Source organism: Phodopus roborovskii, unplaced genomic scaffold, assembly GCF_943737965.1.
Source record: "Phodopus roborovskii unplaced genomic scaffold, PHOROB, whole genome shotgun sequence".
NCBI classification, from domain to species: domain Eukaryota; kingdom Metazoa; phylum Chordata; class Mammalia; order Rodentia; family Cricetidae; genus Phodopus; species Phodopus roborovskii.
The window spans coordinates 3,386,530-3,411,196 of record NW_026126448.1 but is presented as its reverse complement, the minus strand read 5'-3'; the positions used below and the strand labels follow the sequence as shown (position 1 = coordinate 3,411,196).

The window sequence follows — 24,667 nt, the reverse complement described above, 5'->3', positions numbered from 1 at the left end:
TCCTCTGAGCACTCAAGGGAGTTAATATGTCATAGGTTTCTCACACGGACAGACCATCAGTCCTTCCTGGAATTGTGTGGCTTTACAACACTTTCTGTGTCCTCCAAATCTTGAAGGACACATCCTTGGGAATTAGAATTAACATGGGATTTAGTCATCAAAAGAGAATAAAATCTAACGATGTAATTAATTTTAGCCAGTGCTGTACTGCTTGTTGTTGTTGTTGTTGTTGTTGTTGTGTTATGTTGTGTTATTTTTCATGAAAGAGCCTGTTGAAATCTTCTGGAGACAACTACAAAGACAATAAAAGTGGGTTCAGCTTAATTAATGCTTCATTTTTACCACTTTTACCCGAAAACAAAACTTACTTTGGAGCTATTTTTCACTGTCTCCACATCTGCCTTTTTTCTTCATCTACCTTGTGTTCCCAAAAGGCTGATTTTCCAGTTCTGTTTCTCAAAGGAGAAGCCGAAGCGAAATGAGTTGCTGCAATTTTTCTAACTTTGCCTTCAGTTTTCCTCCTTCTGTTTAGTAAGGCAGGATGATGGATGGCTTTGGCAGTGCAAACAGCTCTAGAAGTGATCTGATTGACTGAAGAGGTATGTGAGATGTGAAAAGAATGCTGGCCCTCTATTTATTAGCCTCATATTCAAGGAGACAAAAAGAGAAAGAGGGAGAAGCATGGGCTGAGGGGAACCATCACAAACCTTAATGTGGTGGTCATTGATTGCACATCCTAAGGGTAGGGAAGAGTGTCAAGACAGGTAGATGTTGGGCCAAATCTTATATATGTAACTGTATCCCATGCGTCTAAAGGGGTAACTAAATAGGAACAATAAATAAATCCACCCGCTGTCTGTCCTAAATTGGTGCCTGTGGCTTTTGCCAGTGAGGATGGAAGAAAAATACAAGTAGTTTCTGAAATAGTTCCAGACATAAACTAAAAACACAATCCTTAGAACATTGTTTTAATGTCACAGATTTTTGATTCTACTTCAGGATGGATGGGATAGTTTTGTTTTTAATTTGATCTTTAAAACAAGACAAAGGCTTAGAAATCTAAATATGGCCCCCTCTCCAGTCTTGTAAGCCCTGTGCTTTTCTTTTTAAAGAGATATGACCCTGTGAAAGACAGTTAAACTTTTCTATTTCCATATGAATCTATTTCAAGTCCTTGCCAGGAATTTCCTGTAAATTTAGCAGGAGTGTGTTCCTTTGCCTTGTGTGTGGTATGCCAATACTCTGGGCAAATTTGGTAATTTTTATGGTGTGGTTATATGGGCATAAATATAGCTGTAAAAGTGGAGGCTGAAGTGTAATTCAGTGATAGAGTCTTTGCATTGCCTGTGTGAAGCCATGGTTTAGAATTTCAGCACTTGAGAGTGCAGGGAGCTTGGTTTTAGAAAAAGGTGACATAAAAGACACTTATCTATATTTTAGTCCAGAAAAATGTCACCTGTTAATGAAGGACCAGAAAGAGAAGATTGGATTGATGATTTGAGTAAGCAAATGGGTAGAATAGAGAGAAGGAAGGTAGTTGATGTCAATTCTAGATAGATATTTGTGATGTTTAAAAACTGAAAATTTATTGTATTTCTGGCTTAAGAAGTCCTATAAGAAGAAATAGTTTGAACAATAATAAAGACTTTTGTCTGTTTTTTGTTGTTGTTGTTTTGTTTTGAAACAGGGTAGAGAGTCTTTACAAACTGAACCCAAGCCTCAGGCTCCCCCAAAGCTAGGATTACAGGAGTATCCAACCATATTCTGCAAAAGGAACTTTTAAATAGGTCTCCCCTTAATGAATCTTGGAGACATGGGCTTGTGGTTGGTATAATCTTAAGGATTCACAGCTAGCAAGTTTAACCATTGTTCCAAGGACTGAGAAGGAAGTTTGAATTCTAGGTCATCAGCTGTGTACTTCCTGTACACTTCTGCTTAGTACACCGTTATGCCCATTGGAGATCATCGCTCATATTCACTTGGAATTGTAGTATTTTTGCCCTATGCTGTCAGTTTTGTCTCTTTAAATGTAGTAAATGCAGATACTGTTAGCCCCTTTTACAGAAAATAAAGCTCAGACACTACCTCAATTTATAAATTAAACAACACCAGAGGTCATTACTCCTAAGTGTCTGGGAACATATCTGCTTCCCCAAAAATTACATTTCTTGGAGCAGACAAAGAAAGGTAATTCCTTTTCTAGACTGAAATGTTAAATGTGCAACCAGCAAACATATATTGCATATCTACTGTGTGTAAGACCACATTATAGATCCTCTTAGAATGTTTCATCACCTAATATACACCCCAATACAGTGAGTAAATGGTGAGAGGCTGAGTTTACACAGTGTCTGGGCAGAGAAATTCCATTGCACACAAGAAGGGAATATCAGTTCTTTGGGAGGAAAGGAGATAAAATTTATTGGACTGAATTCCAGGAAACCCGGGTAGACAGACAAATTGGAAGAGAGAGATCCCCTGTGAACAGAATATTATGTATAAAAGCATGAAGGCAGGAACTTACAGCATTTGCTTGATTAAAAGGTACAAGAGTAGATGAGGCAAAAGATAAAGAAAAACATTGATAGGCAGAAGCTACCAGTTAGATTTGAGCATTGTGATATGGCTTTAACTTTGTTTTGGTGGTTTAGGTTAGAATATGCTGTTTCCTGATCATTTTTACAAGGCCTAGATGTCTTTACTTAGCCACCATATTTCAGAAGTCATGACTCCCTAAAGGTGCTTTCTGGCCCTGGGGTTACAGGGCCAGGAAGCAACAGGAGTAAGAATAGTAAATCTATTTTATTCTGTAAAGACTAAGCCATTTAAAGGAGTATATTCTGCTATTTGCACCAAGAGGTGATGGTCATTTCGTGACAGAAATTGCCAGAGAGAATGGCAGTGGGTAGGAAGCAAACTTATTCCTTGCTACATAAAAAAGTAGCCACCTAAACTCTTTCAAGCTGTGTACCAAGTTAATTCACTTTCCTGAATTAGGTCTCTGTTGGTTATCTTTTCAGCTTGGAAACCAAAGATCATGCCTAATGTCCTCTTATTCCAATGTCTGGTATGTGGTAGGTTCTCGATAAGGGTTCACAGAATTGATTTAAGTTGTCATAATGTAATTTGATGTGCTTTTACTTTTTAAGAACCTAACTATAGTTAGAAGACTTGTGAGTCTTGCATCTGTTGTTAAATTACAGGATTCTGTTTAGCCCAAATCACCTAACTTTTCTGAGTCTAAATTTCTTAGTATATTAAGTAGAATTAATGCAACTTTATGTCTTAATAAGATCCACTGAACTATAATTTTTATGCACTCTATAGATAGGAAACCAATATTGGCAAACCAGTAAGCTGTTGTTCAAGTCCATGAAAATGTACTGAAATGCCTACTGTGTGTGAACACTACAAAGATAGCTGAGTCAGTGTGCCTCTACTCTTGAGGATTCATTAGCTGTCATCTGGCCTCTAATTTAATCACAACAGGAAATAGTATGAGTATGAAGTGTTCCAAACCATGTGTTCTATTTTTGAAAGTACTGAGAACAAAGTACCTGTAACATACTAGACATTAAATAAAGATTTATTGGATTAAATTGTACTTGGATTAATTCTGGCCAGCAAGTATTACATAACTTTTAAGTCAAAGAATCACTACAAATTTTGTAACTGTGCCTTACTGCATAGATGCCCTCATTTGCAATGTGGGCATATTCATCTGTCCTAAAGCCAGCATTTTTAAGTTCCTAAAACGGACAGTGGAAAATAGTCAATAAGAACTTGAGAATTCAAACTGTAAAATTCAAATTCTATCCAGCCAGAGAAGACATTTTCCTCATAGTATGGGGGGAATATCCTTTGGTGGAGACATTTAGGTGGGCTTTCTTAGAATTTAAAATAATAATAATAGTAATAATCATGGCTATGTTGCTATTTTACTGTGTCACTCATCAACCTTATAGCCACAAGTCATATTACTCTCTGATCCTCAGTTTACATATTTGCAAATTCATTTGTATCTCTCAGACTATAGAGATTAAATAAATTTACTTGATAAATGCTTATGATCTCTGAAGAATTAGTAGTAAATAACACAGAGTCCTCTGTCTGCAAGGAGCTGTGTGTCTGGTAATGGCAGTAAAAAGTTGGGATTCAGACTCTCATCACCTGCCAAGGCGGCACCCCGTGGTTTTCCTGGGATGTGCATATTACCTTCTTGTACATGACTCATTTGCATTTTATTTGCATTTCAGGTTTATTGAGGCAACAGTGTTGCAATATCCATCTCTTTTGTCCCCTTTGCTTTGGGTCTTAGCCTTGTCTGTTGGCACATTGCTCCTTATACCATAGTTACTGGATAAATCCAGCCCAATTCAGCAAATATTTACCAAGTTGTTCAGGGTACGCTGCTGGGGAAGGGACAGTAGCATTTACTGAGCAGAACTGAATTGAAAATGTCTTTGAAGCACAAAGGGGGACCAGCACCGTGAGGCAGTGATACACCAGTGCTCAAAGTGCCTCTGATCTATTTGGGCAAAAATAGAACACCGAAGGAGATTCTGCTGGGAGCCTGAAACACGATAATAATAACAACAATAATAACAATGGATTCTTTGAATGCTATTTTGCTTATATTTCATGGAGAAACCATTTATTTGCTATAGGCACACAATTGGGACATTCTCTGTGATCGTTTTTCCATGTTGTGTGGCTCAGGAGCAAGTCCTTCTGCCCTTCTCAGGCCTGGAAGACTCTGTGGCTTGGTAGTGCTCTCCTGTTCAATTCTCATCATGCATCTCGCTCTCTCTTTCTCTCTCTCTCTCTCTCTCTCTCTCTCTCTCTCTCTCTCTCTCTCTCTCTCGCTCTCTCTCTCTCTCTCCCTTCTGCTTATACTCCACTGCAAAAGTGCACCTTACTGTTCCTTAGCTATGCAGACAGATCTTGAGGTATCCAGCTCCTTCTACTCTCTTAGCTTGTTTTAAATGCTTCCTTCACTCACTGTGAACAGGCAGTGTCTCTGCTAATGCTGTCAGTGGCCTTCCATCCTTGTTCTTCCACACTGCACAGTCAATTATTGACTTGCCTGTTTGGACTCAAAGCCTCTTATCCTGAAATTTAGTGTGACACTGCTATTGCTCACCAACCACAGTTCTGTAACTTTTGAGAGTGCCTATTTACGAGAAACTTTTCCTGATTGCTGTGACTCACCTATAATTCCTCTTTCTTCTTTCTTCTAGACTACTTCATGTCACCTGTTATCTGCACCACGCAGCTAACAGTGATAAATCACAATAATAGCAACCCTTTGTAGTGTGTGTGTCGGGATTTGAAAAAAAAAAAAAAAACTCTACTTAGGTTACTGCTTCAATCTCATAACAGCTCTGGGAAGCAGGTATTTTTAGTCCCACTTAGCAACATGTAGCTTAAGTAAGTTGTATAAGGTCACAAGGCTAGGAAATGTCAGACCTAGAATTCATAGCCTCTTCTGTGTCTAATTCCAAAACCCACATGCTCTTTCCCATTTTGTATTACTCATTCTTTCAAAGGTAGGAGATAATACAGGAATTTAGCCTTGTGGTTATTAGTAGAGATGTTTGATCCAGAATGCATGAGTTCAAACCATGACTTTATCAATTGAAGCCTTAGACAAGTTATTTCCACATCATGACTGAATCATTTATCTGTAGATGACTTATTAAGAGGATTTGGTACACCAATGTGTGTTAAGAACTTGAGGCAGTTCTTAGCATACAAAGCACCAATGGTCACTGTCATCATTATGACCACACAGGTAAATTTGTATCCCATTCTTCAAATATTTGCTTAGGGCTTGCTATATGCCAGCCACTGTTCCTGGTGTTGGAGGCAACAGCAATGACTAAGATGAGTCTCTGTACTTATGAAACTTTTGTTTTAGATGGAAAGGCAAACACAGAAGAAGAAAATAGGTCTATATATCTTGTAATATTTTATAATTTAACATAATTAAATGCTATTTTTATAGTAGGAGATAATGGTGTACAGAATATGTTATTGCCACACAGTGATTCTACTTTAGTTCAGCCAATGTCTTGATCCTACTAGAGTTATCAATGCCCTGTTCTGAAAAATGGAGCTTCATATTGTCTAGTTTCTGATTGGGGTGTGGGGTAACTATATTAGGGTCAAGATGCTATCTCTAGATTAAGCTATCAAGGTCTTAGGGAAACATGGCATAGAGAACTCATACATAAGCCAGGAGTCCTAGCCAATGAGGAACAGGCTCTTTTTATTACTCTGTATTTGAAAGTAGTGGATATATATCCCAAGAAAGTCACAGGATTTTAACCAGTCATTTAGCAAAGGACAGCTTCAGCTAGGGTATCTTGTCAAGGATGCCTGTGATATGGTTTTTGTGACAGGCTGAGCCTAGAGGGTGTGGTAGTGTCTGACATTGCTTAACAGTGGTCCACTGAGGAAGACATACCCTTTGGAGTCCTAGAAACAAGGCTTCTATTCCTCATATACTTGGTGTGCTGTGATCTTGTCAAAGTCACTAACTTGTGTGAGCCATGATTTCCTTATGTCTGTAAAACGAGACATGATACTTACACCAGAGGTTTGTTTAGATGACAGATTAAATTAGCATTTGTATAAACCCTGATTCAGAAGCTGCTGTATAATAAGCAGTTACTAAAGGAGGATTTTCAAAACTAGTTCAGTCTCCCTTGGGTGTACATTTTAGGAACTGGTCATTATTTCAGGACACACAGGGAGAGATTTAAACAGAAATATGAGAGCTACATCCCCAGCCCATGACTTTCAAAGAACAGAGTAGATAATCTCAAAACCAGGACTGTATCATCTCAGAAAGTATTGTGGATGCCAAATGAAAATAAGATTGGATTTTCTTGAAATCAGTGTGATAGAGGCTGAAACCACCAGTCTCTTCTACAAAGCTATGTTGTCTCTGTCTTCCCAGGGTCATGAGCCCATAGAAGCCTGAGACTGTGTGAAGAAAAGTGTGTGATAAAAGGGCTTTGGACTCTGAAATGTTGTAAGAGTTTGGAGTTCAATTCTTTCTTGTAGTAAATTGAATATTTCCTTTTGAATGGGAGGGGAGTCTGGGTAGAAGGGACTGCTTGATTTACTCTTGTAGGTCAGAAGTACTCATGGAGGATGCCTTATTACTAGATTATAGATAAATCTATTTGATGCTCCAGTGTGAACAACTAGAGAACTTCCATTGTGAAATGTAGACATAAACCTTGCTGGCTTTTAAATCTCCTTGCCACTGTGTATGGTATTCCATAAAATTGCATTAAGTTTTTTTGAGAGGGAGGACAGTACAGTTTATTCTTATTCCACAACTCTGTGTTAAAATTACTTTAAGAACAAAGCTCCCCATCAAACAAAAGTAAGAAAAGAATAATTACCTGAGCATTTACCAGCATGCTTTTCATGCCGAGCCCTAGATGAAGTCCTAAATACTTTCTCCCTCTTGTGGCTACTGACATATTAGTATTGGGTTTCTCCTGGAATTTATTTTACCCTTTTGGCCACTGGTCCATATTTATTTTGATATTGATACCCATGTTCATCCAAATTAAACAAAGCAGGAAGGAGTAAAGGACTTCAAAATATAGAACCACATGTTCCTCAGCATGCCTAGGAGGCTGGTACTGGGGGGAAAGAGGTCTTCTCCTATACCATCTGGGTCCTCCTGAACATTCCCCTGATTGTTTGTCCATTCCCTGGATGATGGTTGGATTCTGTATTATATGCAGAGAATAAGTAGTTGTCCAAAATTCACACCCTACTCACAAGGAGCACCAGTCAGTGGGGAAACAGGCAGGTTAATAATAATTAAAATGACTTCCTGAATGTTTTGGACCTATGGAGTGGTGAGCAACAGGACTCGGGGTGGGGGGGGGGGGCGGAGAAGATACGCAGAAGATACCTGAGGCTGTGTGGGTCAGAGCAGGCTCCGGAAAGTTTTGCAAAATGACATAGTCCGTTAGATTGGCATTTGGTAGGCACTTGTGTAGAGGCATGGGAGGAACATATTACAGAAGATATTCAGATATCAGATAGTGACAACTGTTTCATGACATTTTGACAAGTTTGTAGACTTGTCTATTAACCTCTAGAATGAACTCTAGGGGGCAGTCAGTGATCAAGTGGTGTATTATCCAACAACGATAAATTCACTCCATCTTTGTCATATTCATGTAAAGTATTTCAGCATTCTACTATCAATATGCTCCATGTTGCTCTTGAAATGACTGAAGCAGAATGGTTAATTGACTTGTCCAAGTATACACAGCAGTCAAGAAATTGACCCTGAATAGTACAGCTCTAAAATGCCCATGTGAACCACTATGCTATACAATAAATAATTCATAAATATGTGAATATGTTTTAACTGAAAAAATGTAGAATGATTTACAATGATTTATTTATTCATTTACTTAAAATAAATAACATCTAGGCATGCTCAGATCTAATGGATGTGCTGGGAAATGGAAAGTGCCCCCACTGACTTGGTCTTTGACTTGAATGACTTACAGAAACATGACTGCAAGCCCAGCCTTTTAGGAAAGTAGGACAGAAGAATGAAGAATTCCAGGCCAACCTGGGCTATCAATACATTGACAAAAAAAAAAAAAAATACCTCTTTGAGTGGAAATGTTCCATGGGCTCTTTACTTCCAGAAGATACTAAAGACTGTGGCCAGATTCAGACCCATAAGGAAAATGAATTCCTTAACCCATGAGTTTAGGACTAAGACAGAGAAGATCCAAGGAAGAAGGAATGCAGAGATTGAAAGAGCCATGCAATCCTTTGGGTCCATTTGAAAGCAGTGAGTAGCCCAATAATGATAAGAGTAGTATAGAGTTAAAAAGATGAATTGCTCCTATTTTTAAATTGATTCTAAAGAGGACAGAGAGGTTTACAGCAGAGCAGAGTGGTAGAGAACAGCGAGCACAGTAGCTTTGACCGTGGGAAGCAGACCAAGACCTAACAAGTCATCCATCCATCCAGGCATGCTGCCCAGAGAGCCTAGAATCTGCACTAGGTCTTCACTAGTCTCTGAGATTATAAATATGTTAGGCACATCAGCTACCATTAAGCAGCTCACAGTCCAGTTGTAAAGGAAGACAGGAATGTGGTAAATGCCCAGAACAGAGTGTGTATAGGGGACAAAGATGTGAGCTGTGAAGAGAGCATGGGGGATGATATGTCAAGCATGATGGCAGAGAGAGTAGATCTTCATGGACCAAGAGGAGTGCTTGAAACAGAGCAGCATGAATTAAACACAGTGAACTCCAGTTTCTCGTAGCCAGCTACCAAAAGCTGCAAAAGGCTGTCACCTGCAATGTGTTTTCCAGGGTGTATGGGACATGTAGTGAATAAGGGAAGAAGATGAAATCAGTACTTGGACATCAGACCCCATCTCTGCACCATCTGAACAGGAACAAGTGGCTCTGCTTTCCACTTATCCTCGGCTCTGGAGTTCTAAATGCAGATTAAGTAATGAGCACCAGTGTAATCTGATGAGTTCTTTTGTAACTGGGGGTTCTATGGGAGTCAAACCCATTTCTTCTGGGGGACTAGTATTTGCTGTGTTCTCTGCTTTCCCCATCACACTTTTCTGACTGCACTCTGGAAGATGCACTTTCCACAAGTTTTGTCAGACTGGCTGCTCCCTCAGAGTTTACAGGGGGAAAAGCAGTGTGTGTGTGTGGGGGGGGGTAGGACATGAATGACACCTAGCAGAAACTGCCCACTGTGGCAGTGTTCTGAAACTTCCCATGAATATCTGAGCCTGTCCTGAGGGAAACCAGAAACAATAATGGCTGGGCTTATTTATATTTAAAATACCTAAGTTTATTCATTGTAGAGGCTTTTTTGAAAGGGCAAGAAAAAATGCCAGAAATTATATTGGTAAATATCAAAACGTACTTTCATTATTCATTTTGTGGGATTCTTTTAACCTCCCATCTTTGCTATGTATCTTCCTGCTTAGTGTTATCATGAGAACTTAGTGAATGTTTGTAAAGCAATACGAAGATGAAGGAAATAGCTACCAACTCAGGTGATAGGCAGGAAGGTCTAAAATGTTCTTTTCTGTTTCCAATATTAAATACCATAGACAAATCTTACAGCATTCAGATTAGTGAGCTTTGTCACCTGCAGCGTGTTTTGTAAGGGCACATTTTTGGTATGCTATGATTTGAACAAGGGGAATAACTGAGCATTGAGGGTTATCTGTGTGCCAAACTCTGGACCAAATATCTTTAAATTATTTTTTAATTTTCATGAGGAAGACTGACTTGTTTGCATCTTTCAGATGAGTAAATTACACCTCAGAGAGTCTTAAAAGGCTAAAGCAAGGTCAAGGGTGGCATTGATTTTCAAACCCAGGACAGATCAACTTCAACCCCTGTGTGTGTGTGTGTGTGTGTGTGTGTGTGTGTGTGTGTGTGTATATATATATATACATATATATATATACACACACACATATATATATATATATATATATATATATATAACCATAAAGAACTCTGATTAATATCCTTTCTGGAAGATCTATTTATTTGGCAGTGTTTCCCAACTAATAGACTAGAGAGAAGATACAACAGCTACATTGTCATAATCATTTGGTTTATGTATCACTATTGAATTATATTTTATGCTGTTGGGAATGTTCCTCAGAGGTATAGGAAAGGGAGCAGAATTTTTCAGAGTTGAGTTCAAGTCACAGTGACAGTGGACACTGCAACGAACTGCAGTAACAGTGGAAATTAACTGGGGTTTCATTTTTTTCCATCTTGTGTAGTGTAACCATACTTCTATATCTGTAAATGGAAAAAAAATGTCAGTAGACACCTTGCAACTTTGTGTGAGATTGGAATAAAACCACGTGCATGAAGATACCCATCCCAGTTCACCACTCATGCTGCTATCATTGGAAGGAGTCTGTGGTAATTGCTTTCCTAAACATTTCCTGGATAACCCAAAAGGACTTTTCAATCAGCATTACAGCAGGGTCTCCATTTATTAAGAATTATTCTTATTCTGGGTGAGGACTTTATACGGATTTCTTCACTTTGTCTATGACTTTGTATACTAATTGTTTATTTCCTTATTTATTTACTTCCTTGTAAGTAAGAACTCTTTTTCTACCTCTTCATATGTATGGCTTTTACTAGAATTGTCTCTGACCTATGGAACAAAATTGTATGTGTGACAGCACATAGCTTGGCTTCTGCTCCTTTGACTGTTTTTGTTTATTCTGCTTTTAAGAGCTAACTTCAGTTGTGGGAAATTAAAATAGAATGCTATAACATAAGCATTCAGTTGTGGCTTATAACTTGCTTTCAAATGCACCTGTAAAATTTGACAGGAGATTCCACATGTTTTGTTAGCCATTGCTTTTGTTGTTTTGTTGTTTTGTTGTTGTTGTTGTTGTTATTGTTGTTGTTGTTGATGATGATGATTTGCTTTGTTTTATTTTTATTCTGGGGTAAAAAGACTATGTCCAGAATTGGGAGAGTTTAGCAAGCAAATTTCCTTTGTAGCTGTGATTTTGAAGGATGAGTTACTATAGTCAAAGAACTCTGTTCTTTTCAGTACCTATTTCACAAATGTGTATCATATCCAGCTTTTTCTAGAGGCATAGTAAATTAGTCCCAAAAAAGATCTTATGAATGATAATGCTTTCAGATTTTGTGTTCCTAAAAGTCTTACTATTTGTGAATTTTTTAGATTCCAATTAGTGCTGTTTCAAAAGCATGTTTTGAAAAGAGAAAGATGTTGTTAGGAGAAAATACTAAGTTTATTCTGTACTCTCTAAAAAGTTCCTTTTTATGAGGAAATTCATAAAATACATTGGTAGATATTTTAAAATAGAACAACCAGGAAATTAGGCAAAGAGAACAAAAATTCTGAAGGTAAATTCCAAAGTAAGGCTCATGTTTTATTTATGTATGTATTTATTTGGATTTTAGGACAAGTTCTCATTATGTAGCCTCAAGCTTATAGCAATCCTACCTCACCCTTCTGGGTGTGAGGATTACAGGTGTGTATAAAAGTTCTCAGTGAGACACTGTGTTCTTTATACTGGAAGAACTGCAGATTTAGCATTCGGATATATATATATATATATATATATATATATATATATATATATATATATATAAATGACTCTGTTTTGGTATCTTCAAGCCAAATCAAGCCCATCACACTGAGGACTGAGAATATTAGCAGCTCATAGGAATAAAGAAGTTACCTCAAAGTAGACAGAAATATTTTGATACCTAATGACTTTTTTCCTCCCCACTTTGGTTCCTGCCTGTGAATTTTCAAAGTAAACAATGTATTGAGAGGATGTCCATATGGAGGAGTGGGGCTTTAAAAGCCTGGTGCAGAATGCACTTGACAGTGTCATACATTCCCAAGATGTCCTTGAAGATGGATCACAGAACTGAGATCAGGGAAATTTTGGCAGCTGCAGTTGGGAAAATAAATGGCTCTTGTATGATTGGGCAGATCCTGAAAGCAGGCTCCTGCTCAAACCATGTAATTAAGAAAAGTGGGAGCTTTTGTCCAAGTGCAGAATGTTCATAATATCAGAGTTTGTCAGCCAGGGCTGTTAGAACGGATCAGTGCTTTCTGCTCCCTCATCCAGGGAGCCGTTTTCTTATAAATCATCTTCTCTCCTTGCTGTCCTCATGAAGGTTGCTGCCAGGTGATGAGGCAGATGTGAGGCTGTAATCTTGCTAATTCATGCTGATTTAGGCAAAAGAGAGACTGGACGGACCAGAGATTGTGTCAAGAGATGCTGTGGCCTCTGATGTAGGTACAGGGTGTGGCCGAGGAGAGCTCCTGCCTGATGGCTCTAGGGAGGAAGAGCTGCTCTTAGTTCTGTGGCTCCAGACTGGTTTGAAGGACTTGTTGTTGTTGTTGTTGTTAAAAAAAAAAAAACTCCCTTTCAGATATAAAAATGGTATATTTTTCTAAAAGCAAGACAAACATGGGAAAATAAAGATACAGGTAAGTACAACCATGGCCTGCAAAACTAGTGCTTTACTGTCAATGTTTTTATTTCTCTCCTATTCTGTGCATGTTTATGCAATTTAGATAATGTCTTTTCTTTTTCCACAAAGATCATAAATATTTTCTCATGTCACAAAAACACACCATAAACACAATATTAACAATTGTAGAATGCTGTTTCTGGAACTACCCAATAAGTTATTTAACCAGTTATTTTGTTTTGTACACTTCATGGTGTACACGTTAGGCCTCCAAAAATAGAAACATAATGTACAAAAAGGTGAGGCAACTTTGATTTTTCCAGAGATGGTCAGAAAGACCATTTCATTGAACTCCAGGCTTAACGGTGGCAACCCTAGATCTTCTCTTTACTAGATGAACATGTTACACACAAGTAATTAAATCAAAGCCACACTTCCTCCAGTTCAGGGCTACAAGCCCACCTGTGCCGATTTGATGGGATCTGCTGCCACTCCTGCTGCTCAGCCTTCCCAGAGAATGTGCAGGGGGATAGTGTCCAACCCAGTTCTGTCAAGCCAAAAACTGTAATGTTCTTCCCCAAAAACAAAGGAGGGGATGGAGTGGGGGAGAGGCATGGCAGGACACACCACATGGTACCACATATATAATCTCAGCACTGAAGAGGCTGAAGAGATCACTAATTTGAGACCAGCCTGGGCTACATTATGAGATTCGGGCAGGTAGTGAATAGGCTCCAATAAATTTCCTCTTCAGCTATGAGCATTAAGACTAGCAGCCTGTGTGACATGACTGTGGGTATAGTTTTACACAAGCATGGAGCTAATGAGAACCCCTCCCTCTCAGTAAGAAACCCATCACTGGGACAGCACAGCTTTTGGTGTTACACAGTTCCCCTTGGAAAAGAGAAGACTCTTCACTGAGATTTTTCTAGAAACTCACTGCCTCCAGTGCCTTTCATTCCTCCTCATTCTCATACCCACAGTCTATGTTAAGACAATAGTGTTCACTTCCAAAATAAAATGTATTTCTCCACTGATTTCTGAAATTTTTTACTGCAGCTATAAACATAAAATTTAAATTCAGAAATATGCTTGCTTTTTACAACTAACCCTCAGTAATTTTGCTCACACTCTAAGCCACTAGCTAGGTGTTTTATAAATATACAATGCTATGTTTCCGTGAATTTTGCCATTGGCTATTGCTTATGAATTTAATCAGAAGATAAATCCAACTTAATCAGTCTGTGGGCAGTTTTTCAAATGATTCATTAACTACTCTTTGTGTGAAAGACAAAAATAACATATTTACTATCACAACTGCTCCTCGTCTCAACAGGTACCCATAGCTTATCATTATGCATTTGGATTATTTCATCCACACTAAGTATCAGGGTTCTGAAAGGCTTAGTGAGTGGGATGAAAGGGGAAAGAAGGGAATTTGTTTCCAGTTGTGTGTGTGCGTGTGTGTGTGTGTGTGTGTGTGTGTGTGTGTGTGTGTGTGCGCGCGCGTGTGTGTGTGTGTGTGTGTGTGTGTGTGTGTGTGTGTGTGTGCAGGGGGATGGTGGCCAACCCAGTTCTGTCAAGCTACAAAACTCTAATGTTCTTCCCCAAGAAGGGAGGGAAGGAAAAAAGGCAAGAGAGCATGATAGCACATAACACATGATTGCATGGTACCACGTGTATAATCTCAGCACTGAAGAGACTTAAGAGATCACTGATTTGAGATATAGATAGATATAGATGTAGATATAGATATAGATATAGATATAGATATAGATATAGATATAGATATAGATATAGATATAGATATAGATATAGATATAGATATAGATATAGATATAGATATGTGTGTATATGATCTAATTATTTTACAGGAAGCTTGAGCTTGTCCACCAAATTAGATTTATATTAAAATGAAAATATTGGTCTTATAAAAATATGCTTTTAACAAAGGAAGCCTATTAGAGGTTTAAGGAAATCATTCTTCTTAGTTTCCCAGTTTGAGATTGCCTTTGTTTCCTGACCATTTTGGAAAGAAGGACTGGCTTGTGGTGGGTGGAGTCAAAGAAGCTACTTTATCTTTCTGGTGAACTTAACAATCATTGTGACCCTCATCTCTGAAGAGCTTACCACCAAAGTCTTAGAATCAAAAACACCCAATTGACCGGCACCACCAAGATGGTCACACCAAAAAATCTTTTTAGGCCCAGAGTAAAGCTCTAGATAAATCTGTAAAATATAAAGGAATTCAGAGTTTATTTAGGAGGGGAAAAAATGTGATGTATCTGGGGAAGAGGATTAAATCTTGGATTTTGATGAATTTAAAATAATGCCTGAGAGAAAGTAAAATTTGATAGCCCTTTTTTATCCATGCTGGCCTTCTACTTTAAGGGTTAATGCTTCTTGTTCTCCCCAACAGTGGTGGGTTTGAGGTTTGGCTTTTTAAGCCCTGTTTACCTCTGCTAAAAGCACATCTGTGCTGTGTGCTGCTCATCTCCAGCATAGAAGATGTCCTTTCAAAAGAGCGGCATCTTCTGTCTCCCTCCCCATTACAAACCGTGTTTTGCTTAGGACAAGGCATTTCCACCAGGGCCGGCTGGCAACTATGTATCACAACACCATAGAACTGGCTAAGTCGATGCTGGTGCTTTGGGTCAGGAGAGGAGTCGGCAGAGAGTCTCTGGGATGAGTTACTTAAAGGGATGTGTACAGCCGATTCTAAGTAATTACTTGCCTACCTCCGGCTTGAACCCTGGATAGGCAGAGGCCAGATTAGTTGTTTGTTTGCTTGCTTGTATGCTTGTTTCTCCAGCTCCTAGAACAAGCCCTGGCCTGTGGTACTGTTCAGGAACCGCGCCACTGTATACACTTGTTCCGAGGAGATGCTGAGAATTTATTGCCCCCCAACTTCCTAGAGTAAATAGGTCTTTCGGGTTATTTGTGCATCTGCTCAAAGGTATTATTAAGCTGTCAGAGTGTTTTCCCTGGTTGGAATTAAATTTTTTCCTAGAGTTTTCTAGTTACCTTTCAGCAGACTCTACACACACTTGGTATGAATAGTGTGAGGGAATCGCCCTGGACCAGCATGGTCTTTGTGTCAGCTGGGATCTAGTTGAAAACACTGTTCCCAGGTTTGCTTTACCTGGAGGGATCTGAGCATCCATCTCAGCCCTTCTTCTTGAGCTCCATTAGTAGGATCTGCTCCCTTCACTGGTGAATCATCGCACCAAAAAGAAAAAAAAAGATTAACCTGAAGGGACTGGAGCACATTAAAGCCAATTGGGAAAAACAGGAGAAACAAGAAGTTGGGGGTGTTGTGTGGTCATTTTTAGTAACTTTAAAGGAGAAAGAAGAGAAGTAAGAATTTGTTGCTAAAATAATGTCTGTCGTGAGGAGCACAGCACCTGATGTGAAACTTTCTAACTTGGCAGATTTGTTCTTCAAACATTTGAAAGCAGGTGAGAAGAAATAGGTGAGGCTGTCCCCTAAGAGTCTAACACACTGTATGTCAGAGTTTTAGAAGGGTTAAGCAGGAAAGGCCTACAAAAAGAATTAGGACTTTTATTTTTGTTCTCATGAATAATTTAAATCTATTTCTCTAATGGTTCGATTCAGTGACTGCCCTTGGTAAACATTATTCTTCATGCTCTTGAGAATGCTTGCTCTATTACATAAGGGTTAGCTTTTATGTATAATTTTTCAAGAGTACCTTTAAATATTTGTAATAACATTTAACAGGATCCATGCATATGCCTTGGACCTGTACACCTGAGACATGGCTGCAGTCAGTATATTTCTTAAGCATCTCTGTGGTCCCTGGGATGGCTGACATTTAAAGAGGCATGAAAGAAACATTATATTCTTGTGACCTTCTTCGATTCTTTCCTCTTGATTCTTTTGCATAAATTGAGCAGTGAGACCACACCTCCACTGGCAAACCAGAAGCCAAGGACTACAAGCACACACTGACGGGTGTACATAGGCCTGCACTGGGCCAGGAAAAGATGAACTATGGCAGTGCATCCTATGTCAGGACAGATTCCTATAATGTCACCTTTTATTTGCCTCATGAAATAAATCTTGAAATTGTAAACTGGATTAAAATACAGAAATATAATGGCAATTTATGGTCAGGCAGCCATTTTTATGGATTATATCAGAGCAAGGACACAATATGGGATAGCTGGTAGGATTGATGGTGGAGGGGACTATGCATTACCTCTGAGGTTGCTTAGGGGCAACAGTGTCTGTTCCTAACAGGGAATAGGAAGATCAGTCTTGTAACCACACCCTGATTTCCCCCCAAAGTGAACAATTTGAAGTCCTATGGAGGACTGGCAGTGTGAGAAAAATTCATGAGCTTATGGAGAAAATACTAAAGGGACCAGGCATACATATAGCTCTTAAGTATACTTTTAGAATTTTAAATGGTCTTGCTTAATATACTCAGGGTCTTCCACGGATAAGAATATGCTTTCCCTCCAATATTTGAGCCCTTCAGCCACAAATTTTGTTTAGTCAATACATGAAGTAATTCAAAAATCATGAAAATAATGATTTGGGAGGCAAGAAGATATTCTGCCCTGGGATTGCATTGCTACTCTAAGGAAACTTTTCTGCTCCAACTACCAACCCTGTTTCCTGTGTATTAGTTTTAGTCCACTCTTCCTGTCCACTCTAATACCTTTGACACCTGCCATTAATAATAACTATACAGGGATTACCAAGCCAGGAACAGTATAACCATTTCTTGAGAGCAGGTAACATTTTCATGCCAATAAGATAAAGGACATCGGAGACTACCAGGGCTCTACTTTCTCCATCATTAAATGGGGCTGGAGCACGGTGTGGAGGGGACCCAGTGAGGGCCATGGGCACTCTATGATTCCAGTTCTCTTAACTACTGTTCTCACCCGCCTTGGTATGAGGAGTGAGGTGGTAAGTGGAGGAAGTATAACCGGCTTCTAAACCCACCTATCAGGAAGTTAAGAGAGGAGCTTTCGGCTGGCAAGATGGATCAGCAAGTAAAGGCATCTTGTCACCAACACCACACACACACAATGTAATAAACATTATGAGAGAGAAAAACATGTTTTTGCTACACAAAGGGGCTGGGAGATTGTCAGAGGGTTAAATAGGAAGGCTCAATTTGGGAGCTGTCAGTCTAGCAACAATAAATTGGCTTTCCAGGGAGGAAAGGCCATGACATTCAACAGGTTCTCTGCTATATCCATGCCAGCCAAAGGTTCAGTCCTCTGCCTGAATGAATTTGAGATAGAGATTTTAAAAAGTAGAATTGTAGTTTCTAAGAATCATGGCTTCCAGGGCCTAGGCAATGGGGAATGTGAAGTTACTCTATAGTAGACACAGTTTCAGATTGCAAGAAGGACCCTGAAGGTGGAATGTGGTGATGACTCAGCATGAATTTACTTGATACAAAAGAGTTATACACTACACTTAAAATAACGAAAATGATAGATTCCTTGCTATGCCTATTTTTCCACAAGGGAATTTTTTTAAATCTGCATTTAAATAACAACCAAAAGTATAGCTGGTGTATAATAGATGCTTACTAAGTGACAGCCTGTTCTGTCCTCTATATATGTATAAAATGGAGATGATATTTAGCCCAGGTAGCTGTGTTTTACAGGATTGTGTGAGGGATCCACAAAGCTATTGGGTACATGAGGACTTTCATTTATTCATTTGAGGCTTTTATTAACAACCCACCTATTATCAAGCCTTGTTCTGCCTGTAGGATATAGATACTATAATAAGCAAGGGATGTGATCTCTATTTTGTGGACTGTAGAGTTGGAGTCATTCTTGCTTGAGAGCAATAGATTGCTACACCCAGAGAAGCCTGGAGTTAAGTGTGTTTCCATTTCTCTGTTCACACGCACTGCTAGAATATACCCCTCTCAGCACCACAGGAAAAAAGAAGCAAGTCTTCCTTCAAATGACTATGTCTGCATTATCAAAAGAGTGAAGGACTGTAGTGATCTGTTGATCCAATCCTCTCTCTCACTTTAAATACTAACCTTGAGCCAGTCATTTCCCTCCTCTGGTTCTCAGTCTCCCCATCATCGAGATTATGGCACAGGGCTTGTGCTCACTAATGTTCTCAGTTATATGTTGTCTTTATGTGTATATTCCTACCTCAGACCCTAGCACACCAGGCCTCCATCTCTGCCCATCTAACATATCCAGATATAACCATAATAGAAATAAACCTTTTTTAATGGGCATTCGATCTGTTATGTCTGGGAAATAGAGTTGTAGGTGGGAAATATTCTCTGTGAGGCAGCATTGGGGACACCATGAAGAGCAAAGAAGATATTCACCTTCACCACCAACACCAAGTCTGGGAGTACCTCAAGAAAGGGGCTTGTGCAGTCTCACTCCTTGCCTTCTCTGTAGAGATATACAACCTGGCGATGATCTGGCAGCTGCATGTCTGGGACCTTCCCTCTTGCTTTTGTTATATATTTTTTTCAGAAGAGTGACGGGAGGGGTGACATTAAGGTGTTGAGTGTAAGTAATTAGTCATTCAAACCATTGACATTTTCAATGGCAGGATTTGAGTGCCTCCGTTATTGTGTGCTGCTCTAATAGTTTATCCCTGAAATTTTCTGCCTGTATAATGTTTCTTAAAATATATCACGGGAACATAAAAGATTTAATGCAGTGCTTTGTACAACCATTAGAGTTTGAAGTCAACTGAACCTCCTTAAAGCTCTATGCAGGATGCTGACAGTAAATTCTGTTCTTAATTGCCATTCAGAAAAGGGAAGGAGGGCAAGTTAGGGGTTTGGAGTCTGGTCAGCTGCGAAGTTGGCTATGAGACCCACACAGAATGTTTCATTAACGCATATGTGTGTATCGAGTAAATGACACATTTATTTGCAATGAAAAAGAAAAAAGAGCACTGACAGATTATCAGAGATGTTCGCCGGAGGAAGCAGGTGTTCTGCCAGGTTCTGTGCTTGTTTGAGCATGGGCTTCCCACCCAGTGTGTTTACCTCTGGTCCATTTCCCAAAGAACAGAACACAGGTGTCCTCCCTTTAGTAACCTTAAAATGCCTCAGCTTCATAGTCGTGCTTTCAACATCTTTATCTCTTTGCACCTTCTCTTATTTCTAGGTAATGTTTTAAAATTCTTTATCCATCCCCAAGCCAGATTTAATGCTGGCATTTTAAATTTCTTATGGGTTCTTTATCCTCTGATGCATCCTGGAATGAATTGTTAATGTCAGTGAGGGGTCTACGCAATACATTTCCCAAGGATTCTCAGCTTTCAGACTATATTCTTAATTAAAACACTATGTGTGTGTGTGTGTGTGTGTGTGTGTGTGTGTGTGTGTACACATTTTCATCAGTTCTTCTGGATATACAAAGAATAACTGTTTAGTGTGTGTCTGCAAAGAAAAGAGAGAGCCGTCTACCACACAAGAATAACATGACCTAATTTATAGCTACAGTCTGTGGAAGTAGCTCAGTGGTGAACACTGCATTTCATGACACTGTTTCAAAAGTTAGGGTTCTGGGGTTGTCTAGTATATAGATAGGGCTTGACTCTGGGAACTGATCTAAATTAGAAAGCCCACATAGTATGTGAGGAGATCTAGAAGCTGGAGGAGGGACCTGAATTACTCTGCACAGGCTTGACACTTCCTGAGCCTCTCTGAAACAGTTTTACCTGAAAGAGGCTCATGTGGACAAGGCGCTTTCACCACATGTCTGTCTGTGAGATGAGAATTCAGCAAATGAAAGGTGAACCTGCTAGATGTCTCTTAGCATGCTTCAGTGTGACATGCATTCTATATATACCGTCATTAGCACCAGAAAAGCTTCTGTGGCCCAGGCTGTCTTCTTGGTTTCTTTGCTGGAGCTATAAGAAAGACAATGGGAGAGAGGTCATTAGCATGAAAGGGGTGCTACAGATTGGATAGCAGATTTGGAGAGGGCAGTTGGAATGTAGAGTATCATTAAAACAAAATTCAGAAACTGGTTAGCTTTGAGGTTCTGTCAAAAAGAGGCCTTCTAAAATGGATAAATTCTGCATTCTGATTTGTTGCTGAATTGGCAGTGTTTCCTGTGTTGGTTATCTGGGACACTTGACATAAGGAGGAGTGAAACAGCACAGCCAATGGAGTCACTGCGGGCCCACACAGTGCAAGGGTTGCACTTAGGAGAGCCTCGCCTCCCAGCCAGGAGTTTTGTTGATGCTCTGTAACCTCATCTCCAGTCCCATTCACCCCAGCAGCCCTGATTCTCCTCCTGGACCGTAGCCTCAAGGGTCGAGCGGCTGAATGAGCTTTCTAGGTGCAGTTTTTAATCAGTCTTGAGGACAGCTTCAGTTCAGATTCTTCTCAGAAGCCCTTTGCTTTCTCTTTGTGGTCTAGACCATTTTGGGGGGACCCTACCATTGACCTGAGGCCAAGAAGGAAGTTCTGGCAATGTGAGAAGTGGAGCAACTTAAGTTATTACATGATGGTAAAGAACCTTAGATACTCTCCATCTTCCTCAACCTGCTTTCTTTTGGCTGTCCTCGAGACCCCATGCTTTTCTTTTGGTTCTGTTTCCCATTTGTAACCATCCAAAGAGGAAGTAAAGTAACACCTGTGTTGGAGATGGAGAGGAATAATAGTTGTGATGCCTCTGGGCACTTTCTGTTTCAGACACCCTCTCATTCTACAGGCAGCAGTGCATGCTGACCTCCATTCTAGCTCAGCAGAAAAGGATAAGAGGCTCAAAGCATTGCAGTGACCCGCCCGAGATCACATGGCTAATAAGTGCTAGCATTAGAATTTCAAGGCAGCTTAACTCAAAAGCACATCCCAGGTGGGAAAGATGACTCACCAGGCAAAAGCACTTGCTGCCATGCTTGGAAACAAACCTGAATTTAATCCCAAGAACTCAGAGTGGAAGGAGAGAACCAAGTCCTACAAGTTATCCTCTGGCCTCCACATGTGTGTCATGGTATGCACACACATACATGCATGAACACATACATACAATAAATAAAATATATTTTAATACATTCTAGGCAGGCATCACATAACTCATGTCTTTAATCTCTGCATTTTGGAGGCTGAAGCCAAAAGATCCTAAATTGAAGGCAAGCCTGGGCTACATATATGTATATGTGTGTAGATAAAAACAAACATATATATACAAACTTCTCTTAACCACAATACTCATAGCAACACTGTCTGAAACATTAAAAATAAAGAAACAATATTCCTCTTTACTACACTACTGTGCTTCAGCTGACAAAAAATAATAAAAATAAAACTTTACAAAAATTCACCAAATATTGAGAAGAATGTGGAGCAGCCAAAATGTCCATTCTCTGCTCATGAGAATGTTAAGTTTGTGTAAGCACTTTGAAAACCCAATAGCAATATTCATTAAGGCTTTTCATATGTATTCCTTATGGCCCCAAAATTGGAATCCTAGGAATGTGTGTTGATATACCAAAAGACATGAGTCTAATGCTCACAGCAGTAGTTATGCTAGATCAGAAATAGATGCAGCCTAGAAGTTCATCTACAGATAAATAAAATGTGTTAGTTACATACAATGGAATTCTCTCTAGCAGTGAAGAGTACCTATAGCTATTTTTAACAACACAGAAAACACTTCATATTTATGACAAGCCATGAAAGAGTGCATATGGTATTATTATGTATATGAAGTTTGAAAAGGGATATATAAAATCTATGAATTGGAAGTTATAATAATAGTTATTTTATTTAAATCATGAGGGGCAAGGCAAGAGGATTTCTGTCATTCTAGTCATGTTCCATGTTATGACCTAGAGGAAGTTATCCAAGTCTATTCATTTAGTAAACACTCTTGAGTTGTAGCCTTAAGATTTATACATTTTATGACGTATTTATTACATCCAATGTAATTTTTGCCAAAAAAGTTCTATGGGCACTTACACAGTAACATCACTGAAGTTAAATGGTTATCAGATGTTGATTGACCCTGGTTTTCCTAAATACTGACATATAGAACATATTAGAATATGTATTATTGCCCTCTTGTGAGAAGTCAGTAAGAGAAGTCCCATCAGGTGACAGGCAGAATGACATTAGTAAATATCAGGGACTTGTTTTTTACCAATGTTCAGTTGCTGCATAAATGTCATCTCCCTTCCCATCATTTTTCAAGGCTGGTAGCATTGTGATTCCTTTGTCAGACATCTCAGAGCTAGTGAGTGCTAGAGCATGGTCCCCAGTAGTTGATGACAATTTCAAAGGTAATAGAAGCCACATCATGATGGACAATTGTTCAGTTAAGTTTCTATTGCTGCAATAAAAACCATGACCAAAGGCAACTTCGGAAGGGAAGGGTTTATTTGACTTATACATCCTGGGTCAGAATCCAGAGAGAAGCCAAGACAGAAACTTAAGGCAAGAAACTGGAGGCAGGAACTGAAGCAGAAACTATGGTTGGATACTATTTACTGACTTGCCCATGCTGGCTTGCAAAGTTTGCTTTCCTATACACCCCAGGACTGTCTGCCTAGGGTGACACAGTTGGGCTCCTACACCAATCATTCATTAATCAAGAAAATACCCCCACAGATTTGTCTACAATCAATGTAATGGGGGCATTTCCTCAATTGACATTCCCTCTTCTAGGTGATCCTGGTTTCTGTCAAGTTGACAAAATCATAACCAGCACAGTCAACCATATTGTTCCCCAACAATAATATGGTAAACTATAAGCATTTGGTGGTCTTTCTCTGGGGCCAGAAAACATGGGTGCAGACCCCGATGCTACCCACTTTCCTACAGCCACTGATTTACTCCCTGTAATGTTAGTTACCTCCTGGCTCTGTGATCTGATGACTTTCCAGTTTTATTAGCCTTTCTAAGCTTGATCTCACTGTTGCATCATCTCCTTTGTACATTTCCTTTTCCAGTAAGCAGGACTAATTAAATACTTGCTGCCTACTGTAAGTTCCTAAGGATAGGGACTTAATCTTTTTTTTTTTTTTTTTTTTTTTTTTTCTTGCATGCTTCCTGGGACACTTCAAATATCTTTAATTAAATATTTAAACAAATATTTATATTAAAAGAAAGCCTTCTTTGAGTAATATGTAAGAGCAATAGGCTGTGCTAGATCCAAAGGTAACAGCCTAACAAATAAATCTTATTTGTGTTTTTGTTTGTTTTATTAGAGACCCCAGTGGGAAGGGAAATAGTAACAGAATGTCTGGATTCTTTTTTAATTAGATGGCTTTGCAAAATGCACTCATGAATCAGATATTTGATCAATGTTTAAGCGCCAGTGCAAATCTAAGACCTTCCCATATGGAACAACCCCACTTAATTTAATGTCATTTTATTTTATGAGATAGTTAATAAACAGGTACTGTATTTGATCGTGTGGGTTTAGTCCTCTATATTTAGCTTTTTCAGCTTTAATGGAACTATAATTTTAATCATGATTATTACTTTACATTTTAATTATAATTTGGTGTGGCTTAAGTATACATTTCTGAGAGTGATTGTGTAATGAAAACAGGAATTAGCTTTTCATTAACAAAATAATGGGAGAGTTCCCACTGCATTCTAGTCTGTGTTCAAAATCTAGAGGCTGGCCTAAAAATAGCAAAGGGAG

General features: G+C 39.1%; 1 protein-coding gene across 7 annotated transcripts in view; it reads left to right on the top strand.

The window, feature by feature from the left end:
• The window catches only part of Elavl4 (ELAV like RNA binding protein 4), a 134,300-nt gene that overhangs the window by 61,572 nt on the left and 48,061 nt on the right, over window positions 1-24,667 (top strand). The window lies entirely within an intron of this gene.